The sequence below is a fragment of the Nicotiana tomentosiformis genome, chromosome 6, assembly GCF_000390325.3.
Source record: "Nicotiana tomentosiformis chromosome 6, ASM39032v3, whole genome shotgun sequence".
Classification (NCBI taxonomy): Eukaryota; Viridiplantae; Streptophyta; class Magnoliopsida; order Solanales; family Solanaceae; genus Nicotiana; species Nicotiana tomentosiformis.
In genome coordinates this window covers 65,782,489-65,804,062 of record NC_090817.1, presented here as the reverse complement: position 1 = coordinate 65,804,062, position 21,574 = coordinate 65,782,489, and positions in this window count along the sequence as shown.

The following is a 21,574-nucleotide window of genomic DNA, read 5'->3' as shown; positions in this document are numbered from 1 at the left end:
TCCGAAGGATGGACACATGGAACACAAGATGGATTGCTGATAAACTAGGTGGCAATGCCAGTCTATAGGCCACCTCACCCATTCTCTCAAGAATCTCAACAAAGGGTCTGATATACCTAGGGCTCAACTTGCCCTTCTTTCTGAACCTTATCACACCCTTCATGGGTGAAACCCGGAGCAATATCCTCTCTCCAACCATAAATGCAACATTACGAACTCTACAATCGGTATAACTCTTCTTCCTTGACTGAGCTGTGCAAAGTCGATCCCGAATCATCTTGAACCTTTCCAAGGAATCCTGAACAAAATCGGTGCCCAACAACCGAGCCTATCTCGGCTCGAACTAACCAACTAGTGAACGGCAACACCTCCCGTATAATGCCTCATAGGGAGCCATCTGAATACTTGATTGGTAGTTGTTGTTGTAGGCAAACGTCGCAAGCAGAAAGAACTGATCCCAAGAACTCCCGAAATCCATAACCTATGCGCGAATCATATCTTCAAATATCTGAAAGGTGCGCTCGGACAGTCTGTCCGTCTGGGGCTGAAATGTTGTACTTAACTCAACCTGTGTGTCTAACTCACACTATACGACCCTCCAGAAGTGCGAGGTGAACTGCGTACCTCGATCAGAAATGATGGACACGGACACACCATGAAGACGAATAATCACGCAGATATAGATCTTAGCTAACCACTCTGAAGAATAGGTAACTTCCACTCGAATGAAATGTGCTGACTTGGTCAACTTGTCCATAATGACCCATATCGCGTCAAACTTCTTCTGAGTCTATTGGAGCCCAATAACAAAATCCATAATAATATGCTCCCACTTCCACTCAGGAATCTCTAGCCTCTGAAGCAAACCACCAGGCATCTGATGCTCGTACTTTACTTGCTGACAATTCAGACACCGAGCCACATATGTAACTATATCCTTCTTCATTCTTCTCCACCAATAATGCTGCCGTAAGTCCTGATACATCTTGGCGGCACCCAGATGAATGGAATACCGGGAACTATGGGCCTCCTCAAGAATCAACTCACGAAGCCCATCCACATTGTGCACGCAAATCCGACCCTGTATCCGCAAAACCCTATCATCTCCCACAGTAACCTGCTTGGAACCACCGTGCCGCACCATATCCTTAAGGACAAGAAAATGGGGGTCGTCATACTGACGCTCTCTGATGCGCTTATACAAGAAAGACTGAGAGACCGTGCAAGCTAGAACTTGACTGGGATCCAAAATATCTAATCTCACGAATTGGTTGGCCAAAGCCTGAACATCTGATGCTAAAGACCTCTCCCCAACTGGAATATACGCAAGGCTACCCATACTTACATCCATCCTACTCAAGGCATCGGCCACCATATTGGCCTTCTCGGGATGATACAAAATGGTGATATCATAGTCTTTCAATAGCTCCAACCACCTCCTCTACCTCTAGTTGAGATCCTTTTTCTTAAACAAATACTGTAAACTTCGATGATCCGTGAACACCTCATACGACACGCCGTATAGATAGTGCCTCCAAATCTTTAGCGCGTGAACAATGACTGCCAATTCTAAGTCATGAACAGGGTAATTCTTCTCATGATCCTTCAACTGCCGTGACGCGTATGCAATTACCCTGTCATCCTACATCAATACTGCACCGAGCCCAATACGAGATGAATCACAATACACCGTGTATGATCCTGAACCTATGGGCAACACCAACACTGGCATCGCGGTTAAAGCAGTCTTGAGCTTCTGAAAGCTCAACTCACACTTATCCGACCACCTGAATGGAGCACCCTTCTGGGTCAATCTAGTTAATGTGGCTGCTATGGATGAAAACCCCTCCACTAATCGGCGATAATAACCCGCCAAACCTAGAAAACTCTGAATCTCTGTAGCTGAAGTAGGTCTAGGCTAGTTCTGAACTGCCTTAATCTTCTTAGGATCTACTTTTATACCCTATGCCGATATGACATACCCCAAAAGACGACTGAGTTTAACCAAAACTCACACTTTGAAAACTTGGCATATAACTGACTATCTCTTAGAGTCTGAAGTACAAAGTACAATCCGAAGATACTGCTCATGCTCCTCTCGACTGCGGGAGTAGATCAAGATATCATCAATGAATACGATCACAAAAGAATCCAAATAGGGCTTGAACACCCGGTTCATCAAATCCATAAATGTTGCTAGGGCATTTGTCAACCCAAATGACATTACTAAGAACTCATAATGCCTACACCGAGTCCGAAAAGCCGTATTAGGGACATCTGAGGCCCTAATCTTCAGCTGATGGTTGCCAGACCTCAATTCAATCTTCGAAAACACCTTGGCACCCTGAAGCTGATCAAATAAGTCATCAATCCTTGGCAATAGATACTTATTCTTGATAGTGAATTTGTTCAACTGCCGGTAGTCTATACACATCCTCATCGAATAATCTTTCTCCTTCACGAACAACACGGGCGCACCCCAGGGCGAGACACTAGGTTTAATGAATTCCTTATCAAGCAAATCTTGCAACTGCTCCTTCAATTCTTTCAAATCCGGCGGGGCCATACGATATGCTGGAATGGAAATGGGCTGAGTGCCCGGAGCCAAATCAATACAGAAGTCAATATCTCTGTCGGGTGGCATCCCCAACAGATCTGCAGGGAATACCTCTGGAAACTCGTGCACAACAGGTATTGAATACATGGAAGGAACCTCCACATTCGAATCACGAACATAAGCCAAATAAGCTAGACATCCCTTCTCGACCATACGTCCAGCCTTGACATAAGAAATAACCCTGCTAGTAGAATTGCCAGGAGTCCCTCTCCACTCTAATCGAGGCAACCCCGACATGGCTAAGGTCACCGTCTTGGCATGACAATCCAATATAGCATGATAAGGTGACAGCCAATCCATGCCCAAAATAACATCAAAGTCTACCATATCAAGAAGCAGAAGATCTACACTAGTCTTAAGACTCCTAATAGTAATCACACATGAGCGATAGACACGATCTACAATAATAAAATCTCCCACATGCGTGGACACACACACAGGAGCACTCAAGAAATCATGAGGCACAACCAGATATGAAGCAAAATAGGATGACACGTAAGAATAAGTAGATCCCGGATCAAATAGAACTGAAGCATCTCTATTGCAAATTGGAATAATACGTGTGATAACTGTGTCAGATGACTTGGCCTCAGGTCTAGCTGTGAAAGAATAAAATCGGGGCTGGGCCCCACCACTCTGACCTACGTCTCTAGGATGACCTCTAGCTGGTTAGGCTCAACCTCTAACGGCCTGACCTCCACCTCTAACGGACTGACCTCCACCTCTGGCTGCCTGACACTTGCCTCTAGCTGGCTGAGTGGGCGTTGAAGCAACCGGTGACCGGACCATGGCACGAGAACTCTATTATGGTATGCCGCTCAATAATCTCGAACAAAACCTCCTGATGTGATCAGTACCTCCACATTCAAAACACCCATCTTGCTGTTGTGGCTGTTGAAGCTGAAGCTGACCCGAACGGGCCGGATAACCACGATGATAGCTCTGGATCGGAGGCGCACTAATAGAAGATGATGGTGCACTGTAGGCTGGCTGCCCAGAATGAGATACATAAGGACCACGACTCCTCGAAGCACCGTGAGATACATGAATCACTAACTGAAATAGCCTGGGAGGATAGCCTCTCCCAAAAGTACCCCTGCCTCTAGATGTGGCACCACTAAAACTACCGGAATGACGAGGCCTCTTATTAGACACCGACTCCTTGTCCTGGCCATGAACCATCTCGATCCCCCTAGCAATGTCTACGGCCCTCTGGAAAGAAATGTTATCTCCAATCTCCTTGGCCATCTATAGCCTGATAGTGAAAGTGATCCCATCGATGAATCTCCTCACTATCTCCCTCTCGGTGGGGAGCAAGATAATAACGTGGCGATCTAGGTCCACAAATCGAGTTTCATACTAGGTAACAATCATACTACCCTGCTGAAGATGCTCAAACTGCCTGCGGTAATCCTCTCTCAAAGTGACAGGAATGAACTTCTCTAGAAATAGCTGTGAAAATTGATCCTAGGTAAGTGCATGCGAACCAGCTGCTCTAGTCAACATATAATCTCTCCACCATCTCTTAGCAGAACCATCCATTTGAAACACTACAAAGTCGACCCCATTGGTCTCAACTATACCCATGTTGTGCAACACCTCATGGCAACGGTCCAGATAATACTGTGGGTCCTCAGAAGGTGCACTACTAAAATGAATATGGAAGAGCTTGGTAAACTTATCCAACCTCAACAAGGCCTCAGAAGACATAGCGGGCCTATCACCGACCTGTGCCACAACAATCGACTGAGCCACCCTAACTGGCGGGATTGCTGGAGTCTAATACAGAAGAGCCGTCTGCTCCGGGGTGTGCGTAGCAGGAGTCTGTTCTCCTCTCCCTGCCCGAGAGACGATTGGTGCCACCGAGAATACATCGGTCTAGGCCACACTCTCCATAAGGCCCACAAAGCGGACTAGAGCATCTTGAAGCACTAGAGTGGCTATGAATCCCTCCGGAACCTGAGCCGGTCCGACGGGAACGATCTGAGTTGGATCCTCCTCCTCACGATCAATCTGAGGCTCCACTACGAGTGCTGCTACTCGAGATCTAGGTTGAGTTCTACCTCTGCCTTGGCCTCTGGCTCGACCTCGACCTCTGCCCCTGGTAGTAGCTGCCACTAGGGGCTCCGGTTCCTGTCTGGCTACAGATATTGTGCGTGTTCTCGCCATCTGCCAGAGAACAAGAATAGAATGGTTTAATCATCAATGATAGAATAAAATCGCACGATAGAGAAGGAAAGAAGTGAAATTTTTCCTAAACTCCATAGCTTCTGGAAGATAAGTAAATACGTCTCTGTACCGATCCTCCAGACTATACTAAGCTCGCTTGTGACTCGTGGGACCTAGGAAACCTAGTGCTCTGATACCAACTTGTTACGATTCGAAATTCCCACCCTCGAGACCGTGATGGCGCCTAATATTTCAGTTGCTAGGCAAGCCAAAATTAGAAATAATTTTTAACCATTTTTAATAATTCAAATTAAATGATAACCAAGAAACTGAATAAACTGAACTAGAGTGAGTAAACTAAAATAACAACGATATCCAGATACAATCCCAGAGCTGGTGTCACAAGTACACGAGCAACTAGAGTACTACAAGTAATAGTCTGAATGAAAGCATAACTGTCTGAAAACGAAATAAACAACTAGTGTAATGTAGTAGGGGACTTCAGGGATGCGAACGCTGTGCAGTTGTACCTCAAGTCTCCGTCAAGTACCGGATATGAGAAATCTACTGACCGCCGCTAGGACCGACTCCAAAATCTGTACAAGAAGTGCATAGTGTACTATGAGTACAACCGATCCCATATACTATGTAAGTGCCGAGCCTAACCTCGACGAAATAGTCACGAGGCTAAGGCGGGTCACTTATAATAACATGTACGCAGTATAATAATAACAATAGGAAAGTAAAACAGGAAAGGTAAAGCAGTTAACTTATGAAAAAGAACTCAATTCTTGTAATCAGAGAACCCGGGATAATTGATATCATAATTTCATGTAACAACATTGGAAATCAACACAATAACAACAATGAATACAACACACACAATCCGTTGCGGCGCGCAACCCGATCCCACCGTACACATACAATCCTCCCTTATTTCACCATATCAATATCAAAATCACACATAAAATTCGTTGCGGTGCGCAACCCGATCCTACCGTATAATCATAATCATTATCAAATCTTTCTTTATTTCACCATATAAATATCAAATCACATGTAAAATTCGTTGCGGCGCGCTACCCGATCCCACCATATCAATATTAAAATCTTCCCTTATTTCACCATATCACAACCTTTGCGGCGTGCAACTCGATGCATAAATAAATTCAATAAATGTAATCAATCCAACAACTCAATTCACAAGAATCTCTACGATTAAAAGAATATGAAAGCAAAGCAATAAAGGAACCCCGTACCAAATCAAGGAATGCTACAATTAATACAAAAGCAACAACACAAGCCAAATATATGACAATTAAAGTGTATAAATAAGACAACTAAGGGAAGTAGCAATTAATCAAGGAGTCATGGAATAAACGAATATTTTAATACAAGAATAATTAATGAAAAATAACAAGTTACAACATAGAAAGCAATTAAAGCATGTAGCAGTTAAGGCATGGAACAAGATAATTCATGAAATACGAGAAAGCATGAAAACAATTATTTTGAAGGCGTATATACACTCGGCACCTCGTATATACGCCGTTACACGTAATTCACATAACATATAGTTCAAAGGTTCCTAATTTCCTCAAATCAACGTTGGACCCAACACTTACCTCGCTCCGCAATCAAATCAAATCTCAACTGGGGCCTTTCCTCTAAAATCCGCTTCCAAACCAATTGAATCTAACCAAAATTGACTTACTATTATCAAACAATGCTAGGGAAATCAATTACAATAGATAAAACAAAGATCTTTACATTTTTTTCTAAAAAGTCAACAAAAGTCAACCACGGACCCGCTTGGTCAAAACTCGAGATTCGGACCAAAACTCAATTACCCATTCATTATGTGATTAATTTTGAAATCCGACCTCAATTTGAGGTATAAATCTCAATTTTATAAAAATCCTCAATTTTACCCAAATCCCTAATTTTCTATCATGATAGAGCATAAATTAAGGTTAGAAATTAGTGGGTGTTGGTAAAAATGGAAGAAAACGAGTTAAAATATACTAACCTACGAAGTGAGGATGAAATTTCTCTTCAAAATCGCCTCTAGGCCGAGCTCTAATATGAAAATAGTGAAAAATAAAGAAAATCCCGATTTTTAGAAGTTTAAAAGACTGGGTGTCAGGTGTTCATAAATAACGAAATGAATCTATACCAATTTTCTGAAAAACAAATCTGAACCAGGTAGCAAAAAAGTCAACCTACGGTCAAACTTAGGAATTCTTTAAACCTTCAAATTATTAGCTTTCAACAAATCATATTAAATCAAGTTAGGGACTTTCGAATTCGATTACGGGCATACGCCCAAGTCCCAAATCACGATACGGACCCACCGGGATCGTCAAAATACTGATCCGGGCCCGTTTATATAAAACGTTATCCGTAGTCAACTCAAATGAGTTTTAAGGCAAAATTTCATATTTTCTTTAATTTTTTACATAGAACTTTTTCGAAAAAAGACACGAACTACACACGCAAATCGAGAAAGGCTAAACAGAGCTATTCGAGGTCTCGGAATACAAAAATGAAGGCTAAAACTGAAAATGACCTATCGGGTCATCACATTATTTTATTAAGGTTAAAAAGGAAATCCTAAAATTGAAATGTTAATAAATATAAAAAGGCATCATTCTTTTTGAAATTGACCAAAAATGAAAGAGTCTCACATAAATTAGTACAGATAAATACTACTTTTGTCCCAATTCACTTGACACAAAATTTATGTTGCACGATTTTTCTTTTTTGTTTATCCTAAAAAAATGTTATTTTTTATATATTTTAAACAAATCAAATTCTCATTTTATCTTTAATGAGATGATTAATAGTAGAGAAATGTTAAAGCTTGTTTCAGATAAAATTTTTAAAAGTATGTTTTCTTAAATTTCATGTTAATTTAAGTGATTTTACAAAAATTGGGACCGAGAAAATTATTTATATTTTCAATATTTTACTTTATATATCTATGTATAATTTCTCAAGCAGAACGGAAGTGCGCTCGCAATCAATACGCTTCATCTGCTCATATCTCTTCACAAATGGCATACAAAGGATATTTTTTTTTTTTTTATGTGAGCAGTATGACTTATCATTACAACTCCGCTTGTACGCGAGTTTGAGTTGAGGTTGAAGAGGTTTTAACATTTGATTTTTTGTTCAAAATTGATATTTATCTTGTATTATTTTCAAGCAATGAATATGCATATAAATTAATTTTTTGAGAATAACTATTTATTTAAATTTATGATTTTTTCAACAAAGTAGTGTGAATGACACCCCGGTAGGATAGTATCTCCGCCACTATTTATCACCCTACGCCTACAGCTCGAAAGGAAAATTGTCGCCTATATATGGGATTTAGAGGAGCAGGAAAAGCACGAAACAGGAATCAACCAAATGAGATTTTTGTTCGTTTGTATAATTTAAAAAGTGAAAAATGTATGGTCTGATTAACTGCTGTTAAACGGTCACATCTTTGGTGGTTGTATATTATAATGTATGGATCATATTCTTTCAGCCCTTTTATTGCCAACGGAAAACTAAAAGTGGGTAGGATAATGGAGTGTTGGTTAAGATTGGAATGTGCACGGGGTTAGCTTTTTGTAATGATTAATATGTGATATTTGCTTTCAAAGTTAAAAAAAGTTTTAGAAAACCATTTGTCTAAAACTAGTAGTTTAGAAACAAACCAAAAAAAATTAATCAAACAAAGCTATGATGGTAAGTTGAATGAATTATCTTTTTAAATTGATTGTATAAAAAATAATACACAGTAGTAGTGTATTTCAACTTGGATCTAGCATATTACTATTGTTTTATTTTTCAAATCACTAATTTCACTCGTTGTGGGTTGCTACTTGTAATATTACCTTTTTATTGTCTTAACTTTTTAACATTATATATATAATATAAGGTTAATGTATCGGCGTATACATAGCGCAAAGTTGGGCCATCGGTTCAATTCTGAAACTCACTTCAGAACGCAAATAAATCAATATTGGAAGGGTCCTAAACTATTTTCTGATTGTAGTCGCAATTTAGCATGTTGATTGCTGCTCATTTAATACTTGATATTTGTTTCCTTAGCTAAAAGCTTGATTTGTTATGTCGGATTGTTAGTGAACTCATACTTTGAATACTTATCTAAATATGGTTCAGTTTTATGCCTTTTCCCGTGCATGAATGATCTTTCATTTGTTCAGTCTGCTAACAGACGTTTGAGTATTTTGTGAACAATAATTGTGAATTCATGTTTTATTAAACACATAGAATGATGTCACCTTATATGTTGGTATTCAACCTCTATATAAAAGGTATCTTCTTATGAATCCATATCATCATACCTTTGTTGCATTCTACTACTTCATCAGAATATTCTATTATTATTTTAAGTGGTTTATTCATAGATTATGTATTTCCTAAAGTTAACTTAACTTTATTTTTTCTTCTATTACTCAAAATTTGTTTATTGTATAAATTTACAATAATATTTTTGAGTAGTATTTATTTACTTCATATTATCTATATTGTCCGCTTTATATATATATATATATATATATATATATATATATATATATATATATATAATTTTATAATGTTTTAATATTTTTTTCTTTTATTATTTATCTCCTGCCATTTTCTTTCCCCTCTATATATAGTGCTAGTTGTTTGGAGATCCGTTTTTTTCAATTCAAAAGCTTAACCACTGTATTAAAACTTTGGTTTTATTCTCCACTTTAAAAGCTTGGATAAGATTTAATTTGTTTTGTATTTCAGTTCAATTTTTTTCCACAATCAAAACATGAAGTTTTATTTTTCAATCCAAAAGCTTCGATAAGATTTGAGTTGATTTAGTTTAACTATATAGATATATAGAAGATACGTAGATTATTATTATATTATTATAGATATTGATAGTAGTATACATATAATATTTCCATATTTATCTTTATCATTAGTTTAGATATGGAGTTTGTATCTTTAAAATTTTGTTTTACAAAAAGTTTTTTTCTTTAAAAATATTTACTTTCTTTCAATTCCAAATTTTCCAGGAAAAAAAAAACAAAAAAACCTTGTCAGTTAAGATAGGGCAGTAGGTTGTATTTTTCATTCAAATTAATTTTTTTTTATATATCCTTCTATTTAAGTTAAATGTAATTACAAATATTGTCTTAAATTTCCAAGTGCTCTCTCTCTCTCTCTCTATATATATATATATATATATATATATATATATATATATATCTTCTATAGTACTGTTAAATTTACACAATAAAACCATTATTATCTATGCACAATAATACTTGCTGCAAAAAGATATCAATCATATAATTTTAATTTAATAAAAAAATATAAATGATATTTAAAGAAATCTTATGTTTTAACAATACTAAAATAAAAATAATAATTAAGCAATATATAAGATTTAAAATATTATATCGAATAATTAAAATTTATCATATCAAAAGTCATTTGAATTTAGTAATTAAATTAAGTACCCACCAACTTATATTTAAATGTTAAAGTTTAAAAAATTAGAAAATAGTATTTAATTAATAGCATAATTAGAAAATTATTATTTACTTACCAACATATGATGTAAGATATACATAAAAAATAAAATAATTAAATATTTTGGATAAAACATTCATCTAAAAATTGAATATAGAGGAATTATGTGAAAGATGCAATGATTAAAACTAAAGACAGTGTAACATATTAAAACAAAAAATAGTCTGGAAAACGTATATACTTTTCGAGAATGATAATAGATACGTTGACTAAAATAAATACGAGTACTGTTTTAAATTAAAGAAAAGATTGGTAAACAACATAGGACATATTGTGTATTGTTAAATAGTGTCTAACAGTAATTATGTGTTTGAAAATACTCAATAGGGTGAGGACGTTGGATGAAAGACAATCACATTCTCCAGACGAAAGAAATCAAGCCAACAACCTATGAAGGGAAGGAATGACGGAAACGAAAGCGATCAATATCATGCACAAAAAACATAAAAGATCCAGGTAAAGATGTTTGATGCGAATTCCGGTAAGATTTTGGAAACCAAAACTGTTCAATATAATTCAACAGCCAGTAATATGCAGTCCAAGAATTACAATAGGCCAAGTGGCCCTGTGAATAAACAAACTCCCATCCCCCACTCCCCAGCAGCCCAACACACGAGGCCCCAACACAAGCACATCGCCAAACGTAGGGCGGGAACGGGTCCTGATGAAGTTGACATCAAAAAATCTGCTCGGCCGGCTAATGATGCCTATCAGGAGGCCCCTATCACTAGCCCAACCCCAGACCTATACCCAGCTAGGGATGTGGCCTTGGGCCACCACACCAATACCCAAACACCCAATGGAGTCCATACCCAATTGGATCTACCCAGGCCAAATAATTACCCCTGCCCAAATTCCTACGTGCCCCTACTCCTCTCCTAGTGGAGTGCTCTAATGGAAAAAACTCACCACACTCCATAGACTCAAGTGTCTCACCTGAGAATTCACCCAATCTCAGGTGACATGACACCTTCCGTCCACTTCAGCAGATACCACATTAATTTCAAAACTAATTTATCAGATGCAATAATTGATCACCTTTTCAGTGATCTAGATTTGACACCAAACGATGCCATCATGAGCCGGCTCGTTAACATAACCCTCACCCTTACCCAAAGAGAAAAATAAAAAAAATACAAAAATAAAAAAAACCCATCAGTCACCTACCATTGTGACGTCTATTCCACTGCCACTGGATCACTCACCAGCATCGTGGCTGGAAGTGGCGCTTCAAGGCCTAGCATACAATTTTACCCACGGAAATCAACAAGTAACCCTAATTGTTCAAAACTTTGCGCATTTGGCGAGGATAACGGTGGAGGCCCTAAACAGGGCCTTGGCAGCCTTTGGCCCAAGCCCGTGGCGGGTGATGATAAGCAACGGCAACATGCAACCCAATCTAGACCCACCAATGATCTACACCCTCATCTCCCAAGCTTTCCAATCAATCCCCTTCTTTCCAGACCCGGGAACGGAGGACCCAACAACGTCTCTAGTGTTTGTGACTATCGAGCCCCAATCCCATGAAACTCCATCACCTTTTGCTCCAATAGAGAAGAACCAGTAGCCGCCACTTGGAAACATTACAAGGGAGATAAACAAAGCCCTAGAGCTTCTAAAAAGAAAAAGCCTGTAGGAAATGGAGGAAACAACCTACGACCATCTATGCACAGGCTCTCTCCTATTGGACTCAATCAGAGCATTCGAGTTCAGTATGGAGAACAGCGAGGTTCTGGTGCTGCTGTGTCCCAGGGCCCTGACTAAGTGTGGTCTGAGCCTGGTCTCTCACCACAGTCAGGTGTGACCAAACCACTCCTCAATCTGACTCTAGTGCTAAACATGAAGAACAGGAACCAAAAGCAATCAGTGAGGTCTCCTATGGGATGGAGAAGTCTCACATAAATCAGTCCCCCAACTGCCAACCAGTCCAAATGAATTTCATCATATGGAATGTTAGGGTGGAAACAACGCGGAGTTCAGGAGACACTGCCTTGACATGGTGCAGCTTCACAAACCACATTGTTGGTTCTGTTAGAAACTAAGATAGCTGACGATAAGAAACTGACTGAGGAGCTGCATTTCGATATGCTTATCCAGTCTCCGACCGTAGGGTTGTCAGGTGGGATTGTTATGATATGGAAAGAGGATTGTGTCACTGTTGATGAGGTATCTACTACCCCCCAGGGTATCCATGCCATGGTAAAGGTACTCCCATCCCATACTCTTTGGTTATTTTCAGCAATTTATGCTAGCACCATATTAGCTGATAGGAAATTATTATGGGATAGTCTTGTTACTATCTCTAAAAGTAATACTGGGAACTGGTTTATAGGTGAAGAATTCAATGAAGTCGTAAAAGCTAGGGATAAGTTTGGGGGTAACCCCATTAACTTAAGTCGTAGCAACCTCTTTTGGAACTGCCTCAATGAATGTAGGCTAGTTGACTTAGGTTACAAAGGCAGTAAGTACACGTGGACTAACAAAAGATACAAAAATAGGAGTAGTCTAATCTTAGAAAGGATAGATAGGTGTTTTGCGAATGACTGCTGGATTTCTCAGTACCCTGATGCTAGTGTTAACCATCTCCCTAAGACCAACTCAAACCACTGCCTGTACAAATAATGCTAAAAGAGGATTCTATTAATAACTCTAACAGGCCCTTCACGTTTGAATTAATGTGGATTAGCCACCCCTCCTTCCCTAGTATCATCAATGAGGCCTTCACCAATAACTCTCCCCTAATCCAATCAGCAAACACTTTCAAAATCCTTGTGACCTAGTGGAATAGACATACCTTTGGTAAAGTCTTCCACAAAAAGAGAAGTATCCTAGCCAGAATTGCTGGGATCCAAAAATCACCCAATTACCAGTTTAGCAATTACCTGCTGAATCTGGAAAGTAACCTGACCAGAGAACTTGACTCCATCCTCAAGAACGAGGAATACTTCTAGAAACTCAAGTCAAGGGTCAGTTAGCTAACTGAAGGTGATGACAACACTAGATTGTTTCACACCTCCACCTCAATAGGAGAAGAAGGGACATGATCCTGTCGCTCAAAGAGGACAATGGGAACTGGCTCTATAACCAAGGGGACATTAAGGCCTCTATAATGGACTTCTTTAAGAGCCTCTACACTTTCTCCCACACCCAAGCTCTCATTTTCACTACCAGTCATCTAGACATGACCCATATTCTCCCAGACTGTCAAAGAGACAGCTTGGATAGGCCCCTTGAGGATAGAGAAATCAAAATGTACATTTTCTCCTTTAAACTTTTCATGGCTCTTGGCCCTGATGGGCTTCACCCATTCTTTTATCAAAGGTACTGGAGCATTGTGGGGAGTTCAGTAGTTGACTTCTCCAAGTCATGTTTTGACACACACTCCATGGATGAGACCATGAACCAAACTCTCCTTTGTCTCATCCCTAAGTGTCCCCAAGCTACTATTCTCAAAAACTTCAGACCAATAGGGCTTTGTAACACCATCTACAAGACCATCACTAAGATCATTGTCAATAGGATCAAGCCTCTTCTCCCTCCTATAATTGGCCCCAGCCAGGCCAAATTCCTATCCTATAGAAGGGCCTCAGACAATGCCATCATTGTCCAAGAATACATCACCCATTTTGGGAAAATGAAAAGGAAACAGGCTCATATGATTCTCAAAATTGACTTAGAAAAAACTTTTGACAGGCTGGAGTGGTCCTTCATGAGAGACACACTGCATGCTTTCAACTTCCCACGTGGGCTAACTAAGTTAATCCTATCCTACATTAGCTCATCAAACATCTCCATCCTAGTGAATGGTGGCGAAACTGACACTTTCAAGCCTTCTAGGGGGATCAAACAAGGGGACCCAATCTCCCCTGACCTTTTCATTATGTGCGTGGAGATGCTCTCCAGGTCAATTGATAAAGTTGTTCAGGATAAACAATGGCTCCCTATCAGTATCAGTAGTTCTGACCCAAAAATTTCTCATCTTTTCTTTGTTGATAACATTACATTGTTTGCAAAATCAAACATTAGGAACTACAACACAATCTACTCTATCGTGCAGTCCTTCAATGAGGCTTCTAGGCAAAAAATCAACCTCACCAAGTCCAAGGTTCTCTTCTCTTCTAACATAAAGCCTGACACAATGGAATGTCTCACAAATACCCTGTCAATCCAAGCTACTACATCCTTTGGGAAGTACCTCGGGTTCCCTATGTTCCATAGGAGACCCACAAGTAGTGACTTCCAATTAATACTAGACAATATGCAATCCAAACTAGCTGGCTGAAAAATAAATTGTTTAAATATGACTGGAAGAATTATCCTTGCCAAAGCCCCCCTCAGAAGCATCCCAAGCCATGTTATGCAATACATCAAATTGCCCACCAAGACTACCAACCAAATTTATAGAACTCAGAGGAATTTTATCTGGGGCACCACTCCAAACAAGAAAAAAATGCACCTACTTAGCTGGGACAACGTCACTAGGCAGAAGTCTCATGGTGGGCTGGGTTTGCAAAAAGTTGAGTATAAGAATAAAGCCTCCCATGCTGGGTTGGCCTGGAGGATTTACCATAAAACCTCCAGTTTATGGGCCAGAGTCCTAATCTCTAAGCACTATAACTGGAATCATACCCCTAAGAAGCCCAAATCTCCAACCTTGCAATGTATTCTAAAATGTTGGGATACATGCAACAAGGCCAATAGATGTGTTGTCCACAAGGGAAACAAGGTGAGCTTCATCAATGATGCCTGGATCCTAAACCAACTAGCATTTAGGGACATGATTAAGGGTCCTTTAACCCAAATGATATGCTACCAAAGTGGATACTATCTACAATTCTGGGAACTGGGATACCTCATCCATCTCCATAGACATCCCTGAGAACATTACTAACTTAATAAAATCAACCTTCATCCCTACTCACTCTGCCAAGGAAGGCATGCTAATATGGTGGTTGACTCCAAACGGGTCTTTCACCACCAAATCATCATATACATTCCTTAGCAGAAACAATGAGAATCTGTTGAAAGAGGAGGAAGGTAACTTCAGTTGGATTTGGAGGTTAAAAGTTCCAGACAAAATCAAAAACTTCATCTGGCTGCTTGCACAAGATATGCTACCTACTGGAGCTTTCCTGCACAAAATTAGGGTTAATTGCAACCCTGAATGCTGTTTTTGCTCAACAATACCTGAAACTAGTGACCACATCTTCTTTGAATGCCCCAATGCAACCCAATTTTAGCATGAACTATTAGCCAAGGGAACTACTAAAAGCCATCAATTGAATCCCATCTTCTCATCACAACTTTGGCCAACAACCTGGAACTAGCTAAAGAAACTGTCTTTTAACAATATAATCCCCTGGGAAAACATCCTTCCCTTCTGCTTCTGGCACATCTAGCTAGCAAGAAACCACAACCTTTTCAATAATAAGAAAGATACCATCTCACCTAACAACACCATCTCCAAATCAACAGAGTACTTTATATTAGCGCAAAAAGATGTTATCAGGAATCCATTCCATACCAGAGTTAAATGGGAGCCCCCCATGAGGGGACACTATAAACGCAACACGAATGGGGTAGCCAAGGGCAACCCAGACATTGGGGGAATTGGTGGGGTATACTGGAATCATAATGGGGATTGTATTATGGGGTATATGGAAAATATACCACACACCACCAATACCATGGCAGAACTAAAATCACCGCTAAAGGGTCTCCAAATAGCAGAACAAAATTGATAGTTTCCTCTAGACATAGCTATAGATTCAACTGAAGTAATGAAAATGCTACTCAGAAGCAATATAACTTATGATCCTATGATTTGTGATTGCAGGTTATTGATGCAAAGGATGAAAGGGGTGGTGGTGAGACACAGATTCAGGGAGCAGAATAGAGTGCCTGGCACACTGGCAAAGGAGACAACAAATTTAATTTTTTTTTAGGTAGAACTACCACGCTAGAAGTTCCTCCGATGTTTGCAAATGATGTATTTTGGGTAGATATCCTAGGAACTGAAGTAGTTAGAAATTTTTTGGCATGTAATATTAGTACAATTGAACAAAACATGGCTGTTTTATTGGAACTGGAGTACCCCCAGTTAGACAGTAATCTGCAATATAGTCTTTAGTTATATATATATAATTTTCCCTTTGACAAAAAAAGAGTATGTAAAAAGATACAATAATTAAAACTAAAGACAAGGTGAATATATTAAATTGAAAGTTGTATAGATTTATATATACCTTTAGGGAATGCCAACGGATGCGTTTGTGGATAATAAATTTGCGTCAAGAAAAATAATCGAGATCGAAAAGTATTGCAACAATCCTAGTATTTGATTTCAAACAATATGAGTATTACAATCTCTATGATTCCTCTGATTCTTCTTTCCAACAATAAATAAATTCAAGGGCCTTTGAGCTAGATCTTAAATTTGAGTTTAATTGGATTTATCCATCACGAACACTTTGATGATCGCCATGAACAGTGATAAGAACAAGTAATCTTGATCTTGAATACCTTATATTTGATTTCGTTCTTGATCTTGAACTTGATTTATTGAACTTGAACTTGATTGTGTTAGAGAAATTTGTGGCGTTTGATCCACGAGCTTTCTTTTGCTTCTTGTTATAATTTATGGTGGTCCTTTCTAAGTTATGAAGACCCCTATTTATAATTGTTGAAGAGAAGAGTTGTGATGAGAATAAAATCTTTTTGACCAATCATATTAAAGCATGACAAGGTCGCATTTGATTGAAAAGAACATGTCACTTGCACATGTGGCACAGTTTCATTGGTCTTTTAATTTGACTTGGCATGCTTTGTCATTTTGATATGTGGCATGATCATATTGACTCTGCCATTTGACTCGTCATGCCACATCATTTGACACGTGGCACCAAATTGGGTATCACGACCCAAAATTCCAACCACGGGACTGTGATGGTACCTAACATCTGCTTGCTAGGCATGCCGACACTAGCTAATCAATTATTTAATTTTTAACAGTTGAAAAGCAAATGATCAAGAACATAATTCTGAAGTACTTGTAGTATATTAACCTGAAACCAACATTGTCTAGTCTAAATCCAGAAACTGGTGTCATAAGTACATGAGTCGCTGTACTACAAACAAGGTCTGAAATAAAATACAACTGTCTGAATGAAGTAAACAGTATAAAAGATAAGAAGGGGACTTCAGGGTCTGTAGACGCCGTGCAGCTCTACCTCAAGTCTCCGAATAATGACAGTCTGAGCAAACCTTCACTAAGCACCGCTGGGACTAACACCAAAATTTACATAAGAAGTGAAGAAGTATAGTATGAGTACAACCGATCCCATTTACTCCGTAAATACCGAGCCTAACCTCGGCGACGTAGTGACGAGACTGTAACAAGGCATTCACTATAAACCTGTACGAGTATAAGTAAAAACAATAGTAGAATAGAGAAACAATGATTAGCATGAAAACCAGAACATGAAATACATAATAGAGGGCCCTAGAATATCATCTATGCTCAAATTCACAACACAACATCGATATGGAACCAACAGCAAAGAACAATAATAATATAACTTCTCCGTTGCGGTGCGTAACCCGATCCCATATACAATATCAATATCCATATCGTCGTGCAACCCGATCCTAAATATCATATCAATACCGTTGCAACGTGCAACCCGATCCCAAATATCATATCAATATCCTTTGCGGCGTGTAACCCGATCCCATATATATAGTAGTACTACAAACAACTACGACGTATCTCACAATATACGAAAAAGGAACCAATACATATAAATGCTCTAAGGCAACCCAATATGACAATACCTTGTAGGCGGATAATCTTCCGGATGTAGATCTATGCCAACCGCTCTGAAGAATAAGATATCATCACCTGAATGAAGTGTGCGGACTTGGTCAACCGGTCCATAATAACCCAAACTGCGTTATATTTTCTCAAGGTCCATGATAAGCCTACCACAAAACCATTGTGATGCGCTCCCACTTTCACACCGGTATCTCGAATCTCTGAGTCAACACCCAATTTTTGATGCTCGTACTTCACCTGTTGATAATTCAAACACCGAGAGACATAATCAACAATAAATTTCATCATTCTCCACCACCAATAGTGTTGATTGAAGTCATGATATATCTTCGTAACACCTGGGTGAACGGAGTAGCACGAACTATGAGCCTCCTCAAGGATCAACTCTCTCAAACCATCAACATTTGGAACACAATCTGACCTTGAAGGTGCATAACGCCATCATCTCCAATCACCACCTCTTTGGCACCACTCCGCTGCACCGTATCCTCCAACACAAATAAGTGAGGATCATCAAACTGGCGAGCCTTGATGTGCTCCAACAATGAAGACTGTGCCACAACAAAGCAAGAACCCGACTAGGCTCCTAAACATCCAGCCTCACGAACCGATTGGCCAAATCCTGAACATCCATGGCTACTGGCCTCTTCACTCCCGGTAAATATTCCAAACTTCCCATACTCTCAGCCTTCCTACTCAATACATCGACCACTATATTGGCCTTCCCCGGAGGGTATAATATGGTGATATCATAGTCCTTTACTAACTCCAACAATCTCCGCTGCCAAAAATTAAGGTCCTTCTGCTTGAACAGGTGCTGGAAACTCCGATAGTCGGTATAGACCTCACATGGAACACCGTAGAGATAGTGCCTCCAAATTTGTTGTACGTGAACAATGGATGCCAACTCCAAATCATGCACAAGGTAATTCTTCTCATGAAACTTCAATTAAAGAGGTGCGTAGGCAATCACCCTATAGTTCTCCATCCATTCCGCGCTAGGCCCAATATGCGATGCATCACAATACATAGTATCAGATCCTTAACCCGTAGGTAACACCAATACTGGGGATATAGTCAATGCAGTCTTGAGATTTTGAAAGCTTAACTCACACTCGTCAAACTATCTGAAAAGAGTACCCTTCTGGGTCAACTTGGTCAATAGGGTTGATATAGATGAAAACCCCTCCACGAACCGGCGATAATAACCCGCCAAACCAAGGAAGCTCCGAATTTCTGTAGCTGAAGTGGGTCTAGGCCAATTCTGAACTGCCTCAATCTTCTTAGGATCCACCTTGATACCCTCGGAAGACATAACATGGCCCAAAAAAGGAACCAAGTCTAACCACTCACATTTCGAAAACTTAGCATATAATTGACGATCCTTCAAAGTCTGAAGTATGATCCGTAGGTACTGCTCATGCTCCTCTCGACTGTGAAAGTAAACGAAAATATCATCAATGAAGACAATCACGAAGGAATCCAAATAAGGTTTGAACACCAGGTTCATCAAATCTATAAAGGTTGCTAGTGCATTAGTCAAGACAAATGACATCACCAAGAACTCAAGTGACCATACCGAGTCCGAAAGGCTATCTTAGGGACATCCGATGCCCTAATCCTCACCTGATGGTAGCCCGACCTCAAATCAATCTTGAAAAACACCTTTGCACCCTAAAGTTGGTCAAATAAATTATCAATCCTCGGCAACGAATACTTATTCTTGATAATGACCTTGTTCAAATGTCGATAGTCTATGCACATCCGTATCGATACGTCCTTTTTCTTCACAAACAACACCGGTGCACCCGAAGGCGAGACACTAGGTCTAATAAATTCCTTGTTAAAACAATCTTGCAACTACTCCCTCAATCCTTTCAACTCAACTAGAGTCATATGGTATGGTAGAATAGAATTAGGCTAAGTTCCCGGAACCAAGTCAATGCAAAAGTCGATATCCTTGTTAGGTGGCATGCCCGACAAATCTATAGGAAACATCTCAGGGAACTCACTTACCACCGGTACTGAATCCATAGAAGGCACCTCAGCACTAGAATCATGAAAATAGGCAAAATATGCCAAATACCTCTTCTCGACCATACGCCGAGCCTTCACATATGAAACCACCCTGCTAGTGGAGTGACCAACAGTCCCTCTCCACTCCAATCAAGGCAACCCCGGCATGGCTAACGTCATAGTCTTGACATGACAATCCAGGATAACGAGATACGGGGATAACCAATCTATACAGAGAATAACCTCAAAATTCACCATATCCAATAACAGAACATCAACCAATGTATCGTAGACCCCAATACTTACCAAACAAGAGCGAAAGACCCGGTTCACCGCAATAGAATCCCCAAAGGGCATAGACACGTAGACATGAGTATCCAATGAATTAAATAAAATAGGATGACACATACAAATAAGTAGAACCCAGGTCAAACAAATCTGATTTATCTCTATGACAGACTGAAACAATAGCTGTGATGACTGTATCTGACAACTCCACCTCAGGTCTAGCTGGAAATGCATAACAACAAGGCTGAGCTTCACCAATCTTACCTCCACATCTCATATGGCCTCTCACTGGCTGGCCTCTAGCTCTAGCTGCCTGACCTTCACCTCGGGCTGCCTGACCCCTGCCTCTAACTGGCTGAGCGAGCGGTGGAGCAACCAGTGCTGGAATCATGACACGAGTCCCATGTTGTGGCACACAACTCTAAAGTGTAGGATAGTACCTCCTGATGTGACCCATACCTCCACACTCAAAATACACTTTCGGCTGACGTGGCTGCTGAATCTGGGACTGACCCTGATGGTTCGAATAACCACTATGATCACTCTGAATCGGCGGTGCACTAATGAGAGTCGAAGGTGCACCGAATGCTAGCTTCTCAGGGAGACACCCGTAAGAACCACGACTGCTTGATGCACTATATGATACCTGAAGTGCTTACTGAATCATCTTGATAGGATGGTCTCTACCAAATGAACCCTTGCATCCCGACAAGGCACCATTGAACCCACCTAAATGACGAGGCCTCTTCTCAGATGCCGCCTTTCTACCCTGGCCATAAAATTGCTCGGTCCATCAAGATATCTCCACAACCCGAGTAAAAGAAATATCATCCTCGGTCTCTCTGGCCATCTATAGTCTGATGCCATAAGTAAGGCCATCTTTGAACCTCCTCACCCTCTCCCTCTCAGTAGGGATCAAGATAGCTGCATGGGGTGATAAATCCATGAATGTGGTCTCATACTGAATAACAGTCATGCTACTCTGCTGAAGGCGCTCAATCTGGCTATGTAATTCCTCTTTCTAAGTGAAGGGGATGAACATCTCCAAAAATAGTTGTGAG